General features: G+C 34.6%; 3 pseudogenes; 2 read left to right on the plus strand and 1 right to left on the minus strand.

Annotated features, from left to right (window-relative positions):
* The first annotated feature begins 497 nt into the window (after positions 1-497).
* Positions 498-616, plus strand: LOC111736863 (annotated as a pseudogene).
* A 3777-nt stretch (positions 617-4393) lies between these two features.
* On the plus strand, positions 4394-4509 carry LOC111736839 (annotated as a pseudogene).
* Positions 4510-6330: 1821 nt separating this feature from the next.
* On the minus strand, positions 6331-6449 carry LOC111736812 (annotated as a pseudogene).
* Positions 6450-9771: the final 3322 nt, after the last annotated feature.

Genomic DNA, 9771 nt, shown 5'->3' on the forward strand with positions numbered 1-9771 from the left:
GATGTGATTTTGAAAAGAATTATTTAATTTCACTTTTGGATTTGGTCATTACTACCATATAGAAATACAATTGATATTTGTATATTGACTTTGTATCCTGAAGCCTTACTAAATTCATTTATTTTAATATACACGTATATATTTGTATATATATGTGTATATTTATATTCAATTAGCTATTATTTTGTTTAGGAGTTTTCATATATACTTACGAGGATATTTTTCTATAACTTTTCTTGTAATGTCATCAGATTTGTTATCAGGGTTCTCTTCATATCCTTTAATTTGGTGTTTCCTGTCTCTTTATTGCTTCTAGATACTTTCTGGGAGAGTTCCCTAATTCCTACCTTACTGATTTGTTATTCGATGGTCAACCCATCTACTAAATTTATTTTAGTTGCTATATTTTTCATAACCAGTATTCCAGCTTATTATTGCTTCATAATATTCTCCCTTATGTCTTTGGAGGTATTTCTTTCACTCATTTAAAATTTCTTATCTACGGCCATGCCACTCTGAACGTGCCCGATTTCATCCGATCTCGGAAGCTAAGCAGGATCGGGCCTGGTTAGTACTTGAATGGAAGACCACCTAGGAATACCAGGTGCTGTAGGCATTTAAAAAAAATAAAATAATAAAATAAAATCTCTCACATTTTTTGTTCATTAATTCTGCTCCTCTAGTACAAATTGTCTAGTTTTCTAAAAAATTTATTTTATGGAATTATACTGCTCAGATGCTATAATATTTCCTCTTGTGATCTCACATTTCCTTAGAAATATCAACAGCTTCAGCTATAATTCATACTTGAAAGGGAGGATCAAAAGCCTGAGTGATATTTTGGGGGTGGGGAATGGTGGGTAAAGAGGAGAATGGATGAGCCTTGGTATTACAGTCTGGGCTCTACTAGTCCCAAACTGCCCTTCCATGATTAGAACATGCCCCTCAGGTTACCCCTGCATTTGCCATCCCTTTTCCAAGAGCTACTGTCCGCTCTGGTATCACCTAGACCTCAGGATGGAGTAAAGAGAAGATAAGAACTGTTCTAAGCCAACTTGTATGCATAGTTATCATTTTTATTGATGTTACTCTTCCTCCTTGGACAGGTGCTGGGCTTCCCTGCTGTTCTTATGCCCACCGTGAGTTGGGATGGGCTGCGATACACCCAAGGTAATGTGGGCAGAAAAGGCATAATCAGAGATGTTATCCCTCCATTCTATCCCTTACCTCCATCATGTCCATCTATGACTACAGGCTTCCCTTTCCCAACCACAATGGGACCCAACTCCCTTTCATTTTCCTATAGGTTTCTCAGTTTCTGGGTTAGGCTCCCAGATCAATCACCATCCTCTCACTTACATAATATCTTCAAGATGAGACTTAGGGGCTCCAGGAGGTAATAGTGTTAGTTTGCTATCTTTTCAGGAACTAGATTCTCCAGACTAAACTTTTAGAAAATAGTGATAGTAATAAATTTTGGAAATGATTCGAAAGGTGTCCCAAATATCCTCCCTACTAAGCTTCCCATGACATTGCTCATATATTCCCAGGATGTGAGAGGTTTCATTATATTCACAAAGGTTTTATTATATGCACAATTTTGAGGCAAGGCAGTAATTCTCATATGCTTGTCTGTAGACTGTTGCGTCAGCATCACCTGGTGTACTCGATCAAAACAGATTTCTGGGCCTCTCCCTAGAGGTATTTAATCAAAATAGAGAGAGCTGCTGGGAAATATTTTTAATAAGTGTCTTTGTGTATACTTCCAATGACTACTGTAGTCAGATTTGGGAACCCCTGAGTGAAGGCATTACAACTACACTGTCCAATAAGGTAGCCACTAGCCACAGCGACTATTGAACACTTGAAATTGGTTATCCAAATTGGGATATGCTATACGTGTAAAATACACACTGGATTTCAATCACTTAGGACAAAAAAGTAAAATTCTCATTAATAACGTTTTTAATTTTGATCACACGTTGAAGTGATAGTATTTTGGATATATTAGTTATGTATAATGCATTAATAAAATTAATTTCTTTTTTTAACTTTTAATATGCAGCTGTTAGAAAATTTAAAATTACGTCTGTGGCTCATGTTATACTTCTATTGGACAGTGCTGTACTAGAAGATGTTAACATTCAAATTCCAATTAGATGGGGTTAACATAATATGAATACTCAAGAATTAGCACCCTAATTTTAAACTATATTACCAAACTATAGTAATCAAAACAGGATGATACTGGCACAAAACCAGACACATAGAATAATGGAAAAGAATAGAAAGCCTAGAAATAAGCCCACCCTTATATGGTCAATTAATCTATGACAAGGGAAGCAAGAATGAGGAAATGACAGTGTTTTTAATAAATGGTGTTGAGACAACTGAATAGATACAGGTAAAAATGCAAATCTGGACCACTTTCTTTCATCATATACAAAAATAAACTCAAAAAAGATTAAAGACTTAAATATAAGATCTGAAACCATAAATCTCCTTGAAGAAAGCAAAGGCAGTAAACTCTTCAATATGGTCTTAGCAATATATATATTTTTGTATATGTCTTCCAGGGCAATAAAAGAAAAAAAAATAAACAAACCGGACTATGTCAAACTAAAAAGCTTTTGCACAGAGAAGGAAACCATCGACAAACTGAAAAGACAACTTACTGAACAGGAGAAGATATTTGTAAATGACATATCCAATAAGGTGTTAATATCCAAGTATATAAAGAACTCATACAATTCGAACTCAAACAATCCTATTAAAAAATGGGCAGAGGACCTGAATAGACATTTTTCCAAGGAAAGATGAGTAACGGATATATGAAAAGATGTTTAACATTACCAATATCAAGGAAATGCAAATTAAAACCACAATGAGACATCATCTCATACCTATTAGAATGACTATTATCAAAATGTCAACAAGTAAGTGTTAGCGAGGATGTGGAGAAAAGGGAACCCTTGTTTACTATTGGTGGGATTGTAAATTGGTGCAGCTTCTATGGAAAACAGTATGGAGTTTCCTCAAAAAGTTAAAAATAAAACTATCATTGTGACACAGCAATTTGACTTCTGGACATTTATCTAAAGCAAACAAAAACACTTAATGTAAAAAAGATACACCTCTATATTCACTGCAGCATTATTTACAATAGCCAAGATATGGAAATAACCTAGGTGTCCATCAATAAATGAATGGATAAAGAAGATGTGACGCACACATACACAATATTGTTCAGTAACAAAAAGAATGAAATCTTGCCATTTGTGACAACATAGATGTAGCTAGAGAGTATTATGCTAAGTGAAATAAGTTAAAGACAAATACTGTATAATTTCCCTTACATGTGGAATCTAAGAAAACAAAATAAACAAAACGAAACAGAAACAAACTTCTAGATACAGAGAATAAATCGATGGTTGTCAGAGGAGAGGGAAATGGGGGAATGGGTGAAAAGGGTGAAGGGGAATAAGAGGTACAAATTTCCAGCTATAAAATAAATAAGTCACAGGGATGTAATGCAGAGCACAGGGAATATAGTCAACACTGTAATCATTTGTATGGTGATAGATGGTTACTTGACCTATCATGGTGATCAGATTGTAAAGTATATAAATGTAGAAAGAAGCATTATGTTGTACACCTGAAACTAATATATTACATGCGAACTGCACTTTAATAAAAAAATTAGCTAATTGTGTTAGTTCACTTAATTTGTTAATTCAGTCAACAAATATTTGTCTCTTCAGTCTTTAAATTGCAGCCTGAGCATCTTTGCAAATTACAAGTCTGATAATGTCAGTCAACTTCTTATATCCCTTTGATGCCTCATTTATGCTCTGAGAATAAAGAACTAAATCTTTATTATGGCCTTTCAAAGATCCCTTATATTCTGGCCCATTATCTTCTCTTCAACCTCATCACTAATTACTCATCCTTCAGATGGCAAGTAAACAGTACTTCCCTAAAGAAGTGATCTTTAGCCAGTCTTCCTCCTCCATGCTCCAGCCTAGGTCAGAGGTTTGTGCATGCGTGTGTGTTTCTTTCAGAGCACTTATTTCAACTTGTAATCATATATTTGTGAGTATTATCACTTGAATAACATCAGTTTCTCTCCCAGATAGTAAGCTCATGGAGAACAGGGACCTTGGCTTTTTTGCTCAATTTGAATTGTCAACTCAAGAGCACAGTGTCTAGTGCACAATACATAATAAAATATGAAGACATGAATGACTAGTGCATGTATTTGCATCATGCATCATGCTATTCTGAGAATATAAACATTGAAATCTAGGATGTGGTTCCATAGTGTAGCGGTTGGCGCATCTGCTTTACATGCAGAAAGTCCTGGATTTGTGCCCCGGTGGAGCCACAGTCTATGGTCTACGGCCATGCCACCCTGAACAAGCCCGATGTCTGATCTTGGAAGCTAAGCAGGATCGGGCCTGGTTAGTACTTGGATTGGAGACCACCTAGGAAGACCAGGTGCTGTAGGCATAAATAAAAAAAAGTTAAAAAAAAACAAACAACAACAAACATTGAAATATACACTCTGTCTTCAGAGAGGTCACAGTTTAATCAAAAGGAGACAAACACATGAAGAGCAATAACAATACATTGAAGTAAGTGCAGAATACAGAATGTGACTTAAAGAAGTAGCATGCATTCCTTTGTGGGAAAAGTTAGGAAAAGTTTCCTGAGAAGCTAACTGGAAGAATGAGTGGGAGTTGGCCAAGATAACAAGGAAGGAGAGCTTTCCAGAGGATTGAAAAAGTATAGTACATTCAAAGAACATCAGATGAGTTAGGGATGAGTTAGGTATAGCTGGAATGTATTGACTTTAATGAGAAAGGAAGGAGAGAAGGTTGACAGGTAGTTAGAGGGCAGGTCACCAGGGCTTTGTAAGCCTTGCAGAGAAGCTCGCATTTTATTTCTTCATTAGATGGGTGATCAGGAGCCAGATTCACTTCCTGAACTTGGGTTCTGGGACAGAAGCAAGTGCTCAGGAAAGAAACCACATGTTGATTCTGGTGTGATTATTCTTTATCAGGGGAACATGACATACAGTTATTTGGGTGGGCCTATTATTACAACACAAGTAACTGTTTCCAAAGAATGACTGTATCTTTTATTGGCAGAGCAGGATTTGGGTCAAACAAAAAAAATCATGATTTAGGAGGTTTAGTCACAACTGATGAGCCTTTTAAGGACCCAACAATTTCTCTAGTAGAAAATTCTAGGACCTAATACAGAGGCATATTATTTGTTGCAGTGAAGAATGTGAAATAGATTTCTAAAAAGATTTCAGAAAAAAATTTCTGAAAAAAATTCTAAAATAATTTATTAGTATCTTTTTAATACCTGAATCCTGAAACCAGCTAGTTTAACTAGCCAGAAGACTTAGTTATGAAACCAAACTAAATAAATTCTGATTGTATTAATTTCTCACTTCCAATCATTAAACCAAAACCTTTTTGGTGTCTACTAATTAAGTTTGTTACAAAGTGCTTTTAATTTTTTTCATTGTAGGAAGACTTGAAAGAAAAATATACAATATTTCTTTGTGATATATTTCATTTTACTTGGAAACAAGTAAAAAATATTTTAACTGTGAATATTTTATATAGTATCTTTGCATTTGTATTTTGGTAGTTAAAAGGCTTAACCTCTTTTATAAATTCAAAATGTTCAAGTGAGAAAAATTGAATGTAATATCAATAACATTTAAATAAAAAATTTGTTTTTTCATAGTTCAGGAAGATCTTTAGTCCTTCATGGAGAATGTTCTTTTTATGAAACTAAGTTTCCAGTATTTACTTCAAGAAGTGAGAAGTACTTTTGAATTTCAACTCTAAATTTGTCCTGAACTAGTTACCTAGTAAAATCGAATTATGTTTAATGGATTGTTACTGAGATCATTCTTGTACTTGTGTGCTGTCCTAAAATTCCACTGCTAGGTACAGCCAAGATGATTACTCAGATCTCCCATCAGTTGCTCTACTCTAAGAGGTACCATTTTTCTAATTTGGTTTTGATTTATACCAGAACTCTGTATTCAAAGCACACAGATTGCATAATTGTGTACCCAGGCTTCGGTGACAACGTCATTATACCAATATCATAGTCAATTACTAGGTGGGTCATGGTAAAAAAAGTTATGCTTTAATAGGGCAAAGCTCTATACATTGAGGGCTTAGCTTACACTTATTTTCTTAAAATTTTTTTATCATTTATTTATTTTTAGGCGAGGCAAGCCTTGGTTGACCTCACAGATTGCAAGGACTTTGTCAGCTTACAATCCCTCATTTTTTGTTTTTACACCTACAGCACCTGGTCTTCTTAGGTAGTCTCCCATCCAAGTACTAACCAGGCCTGACCCTGCTTAGCTTCCAAGACCAGACAGGATCAGGCTTATTCAGGGTGGCATGGCCATAGACAAACTTATACTTATTTTTAAAACTATAAAAAACTGTTGGTCTTGTGTGGGAGGGCCAAACTCATACTTCTGGGCTGGAAAACGAGGTCTGCCAAAGTGCCTGCTGCTCAACAACACGTTCCTACTGCTCAAGTCATTTCTGTGCTATAGCAGCATTCTTTCTTTGTTTATTGCGAAGTCATCAAACAAGCAAACAAACAAAAACTTTTGGCTTCCCACAGAAAGAACTACATTTATTTTTCATTCCAGGTAAAGAGCAGGTTTGGCAAGGCCTGAGGTCCATGCAATTTAGGGTCTTCTTTATGAAAAAAAAACTAAAAATTAATGTACTTTTGCAAACTTTACAAATAAATGCTCATATGAAGACATTTTGAAGGCCACTACAGAACTCTGAAACTTAAATTTATTAGCTTCACAGTAACTCTGCCTCTATAGAAAGTATATTTTAGGTAAACTTTTTTTTAAAGGATATATAAATGGTATTTATTTATTTATTTAAATTTTTTAAATTGAAGAAATGACTTAATTTTTTTTTCCCCCCCATCTACCTCCCTCCTCCCCACCAGCCTCTGGTAACCACTATATTTTTGGTAAACTTGATAGAATTTTAAAATTAAGTTGCTGTATCTTTAGTTTAATGTGCTAAATTATTTCACCAATAGGAAAATATTTTTATGGTATAATTTGTGAATTTAGAGATTTTACTTTTGACTTACGGTTACTTATCTCTATGTGTATAAGTGTTTTGTTTTGGATATTCATGCTACTACTGTATGAGAATATACCAAGAAATTATAGGTGAAAATTGTTGCATTGTGATGATAGAGAGCCTTTTAGACCTGAACTTGACAAACCCCAAGTAGGATAAATATAAAATAAATACCTAGATATTTAATAGATAAATTGGTAAAAGCCAAAGAAAAAGTGATCTTGAATGAAGCAAGAGAATGATGACCTATTACATATGGGGAATAACAATGTGAATGATGGCTAACTTTTCACCACAAACAATAGAGGCTAGAGACATTAGGTTGATATATCCAAACTGCTGAAAAAAAATGCGATCAAGAATTCTATATCTAGAGAAAATATCTTTCAAAAATAAAGGGGAAATAAAGACAAAAATCAAAATTACTCATTGGCAAACCTACAAGAATTAGCAAAAAAAAAATTCTTCAGGTGAAAGGGAATGATATCACATGGTAACTTACCTCTACAGAAAAAAAAAAATATTTTTAATTTTATTCTTATAATTTAACAAATATAGAAACGTTTAAAGCAAAAATTAGAATCCTATGTTGTTGGATTTATACTGTATGCAAATGTACTACATATGACAATAACTCAAAGAATGAGGGGATTAAGTGGAAGTATACTGTTACATGGTTCTCACATTTTATTTTAAATAATTCAGTATTAGCTCTAAGTAGATTGTGATAAATTAGAGCTTAATACTGTAATCCACATAGCAACTACTAAGAAATAGAATAAAGGACAGGAAGTTTTCTCCCTTTTTATAACTAAGAAAACTTCTGCTTCTAATTATGATGAAATTGCCCATATCAGACTAAACATGATGCTAAGAACTATAAGGTCTGGGTAAATATAACAAATAGATGTTTGACAGCATTAACGATTGTCCAAAACAGTCAGGGGTAGATAATAAGTTAGGAAGAAAGAAATGTACTAAAGTAAAGGGGACCTTCTCCAGTACTTTTTTTCCTGGGGAAAATTGCTGAGCAGCAAAAATGTGTCCTAGAGCTTTTGGCGGTCTTCAAGACTGACAGCATGGAAGAGTGGGGAGGAGAATGAGAAGAAACTTTGCAGTTCAGAACTGAAAAAGGAGGATAGGGTCCCTGCACCATAGGTTTTCTCTTGAGATACCTCAAGCACTACCCTAGGGGAATAATGAAAAATTAGAAATAGAGCAGCCATCAAATGGCCCAAAGCCCAGTCTTGAACTATCTCAATCACAATTAGATCCAACTGCCTGTCAAAAGAAAATTATCTCAGGAGAGAGGAATTATAATTAAAAGATTCTGAAAGTTTTTACATATGATGTATGACATTTAATAAAAAATGTTATATATGCCAGGCACAAGAATAACTGGAAACTAAAAGAAAAAAGTAGACAATATAAAAATAACTTTAGGACATGCAGATACTGGAATAATCAGATATGGACTTTAAGTCAACAGTAACTAATGCAATTACTTTGTGCCAGGCACAGTTTTAAGTGCTTTCTCATGTTAATTTACTGAATCCACTCAGCAATCAAGTGAGATAGTACGATGGTTAATTTTATGTCAATTTTTACTGGCCAGAGGGTGCTCAGATTAAAAAATATTTCTGGGTATGTCTGCGAGGGTGTTTCTGAATGAGATTAGTGAACTCAGTAAATTGCCCCTCTCATCTCATGTGGGTGGGCATCATTCCAACCACTGAAAGTCTGAATAGAACAAAAAATAGCTATGGAAAACATTATGAAGGTTCCTCAAAAAATTAAGAATAGGATTACTATATGACCCAGCAACACTTCTTCTGGGTATCTACCCAACAAATTTGAAAATATCCACAAAGATATATGCACCCTGATGTTCATAGCAGCATTGTACACAGTGGTCAAGAAATGGAAACTGAAGTGTCCCTTAAAAGATGATTGGATAAAAAAGATGTGATATGTATGTACAATGGAATGTTACTCAGCCATGAGAAAAGATGAAGTACTGCCATTTGTGACAACATGGATAGATCTTGAGAGTATCATGCTAAGTGAAATAAGTCAGACAAAAATGTTAAGAACATATTATTTCACTTGTATATGGGATATAAAACTGAAAGCAATAAACATGACAGACAACAGAGACTCATGGACACAGACAGCAGATTGGTGGCTACTAGAGGGAAGGGGAGGGGATAGGGGTAAAGGGGGTCAAATATATGGTGATGGAAGGAAATTTAACTTTGAGTGGTGAACACACAAGCAATATATATATGATGTCTTATTGGATTGTACACTTGAAACCTACATAATATTAATCAATGTCACCACAATAAATTTAATAAAAAAAGAATACAAGTCAGAGGAAGGAAGAATTTGCTCCTTTTTGCTTTCTGTCTGCCTGCTTGGGAAATCTCATCTTCTCTGACCCCCAGATGGGTTTTAAACCATTGGCTGCCCTGGTTCTGAGGCCTTTGGACCTAACTGAATTACACCACTGGCTTTCCTGGTTCTCTAGATTGTAGGACTTCATAATTGTGTGAGCCGTTTCATCACAATCAATCTCTATATTATACGTAATAATGTATTATACATAAATATA

Source organism: Pteropus vampyrus, unplaced genomic scaffold, assembly GCF_000151845.1.
Source record: "Pteropus vampyrus isolate Shadow unplaced genomic scaffold, Pvam_2.0 Scaffold22, whole genome shotgun sequence".
NCBI classification, from domain to species: Eukaryota; Metazoa; Chordata; class Mammalia; order Chiroptera; family Pteropodidae; genus Pteropus; species Pteropus vampyrus.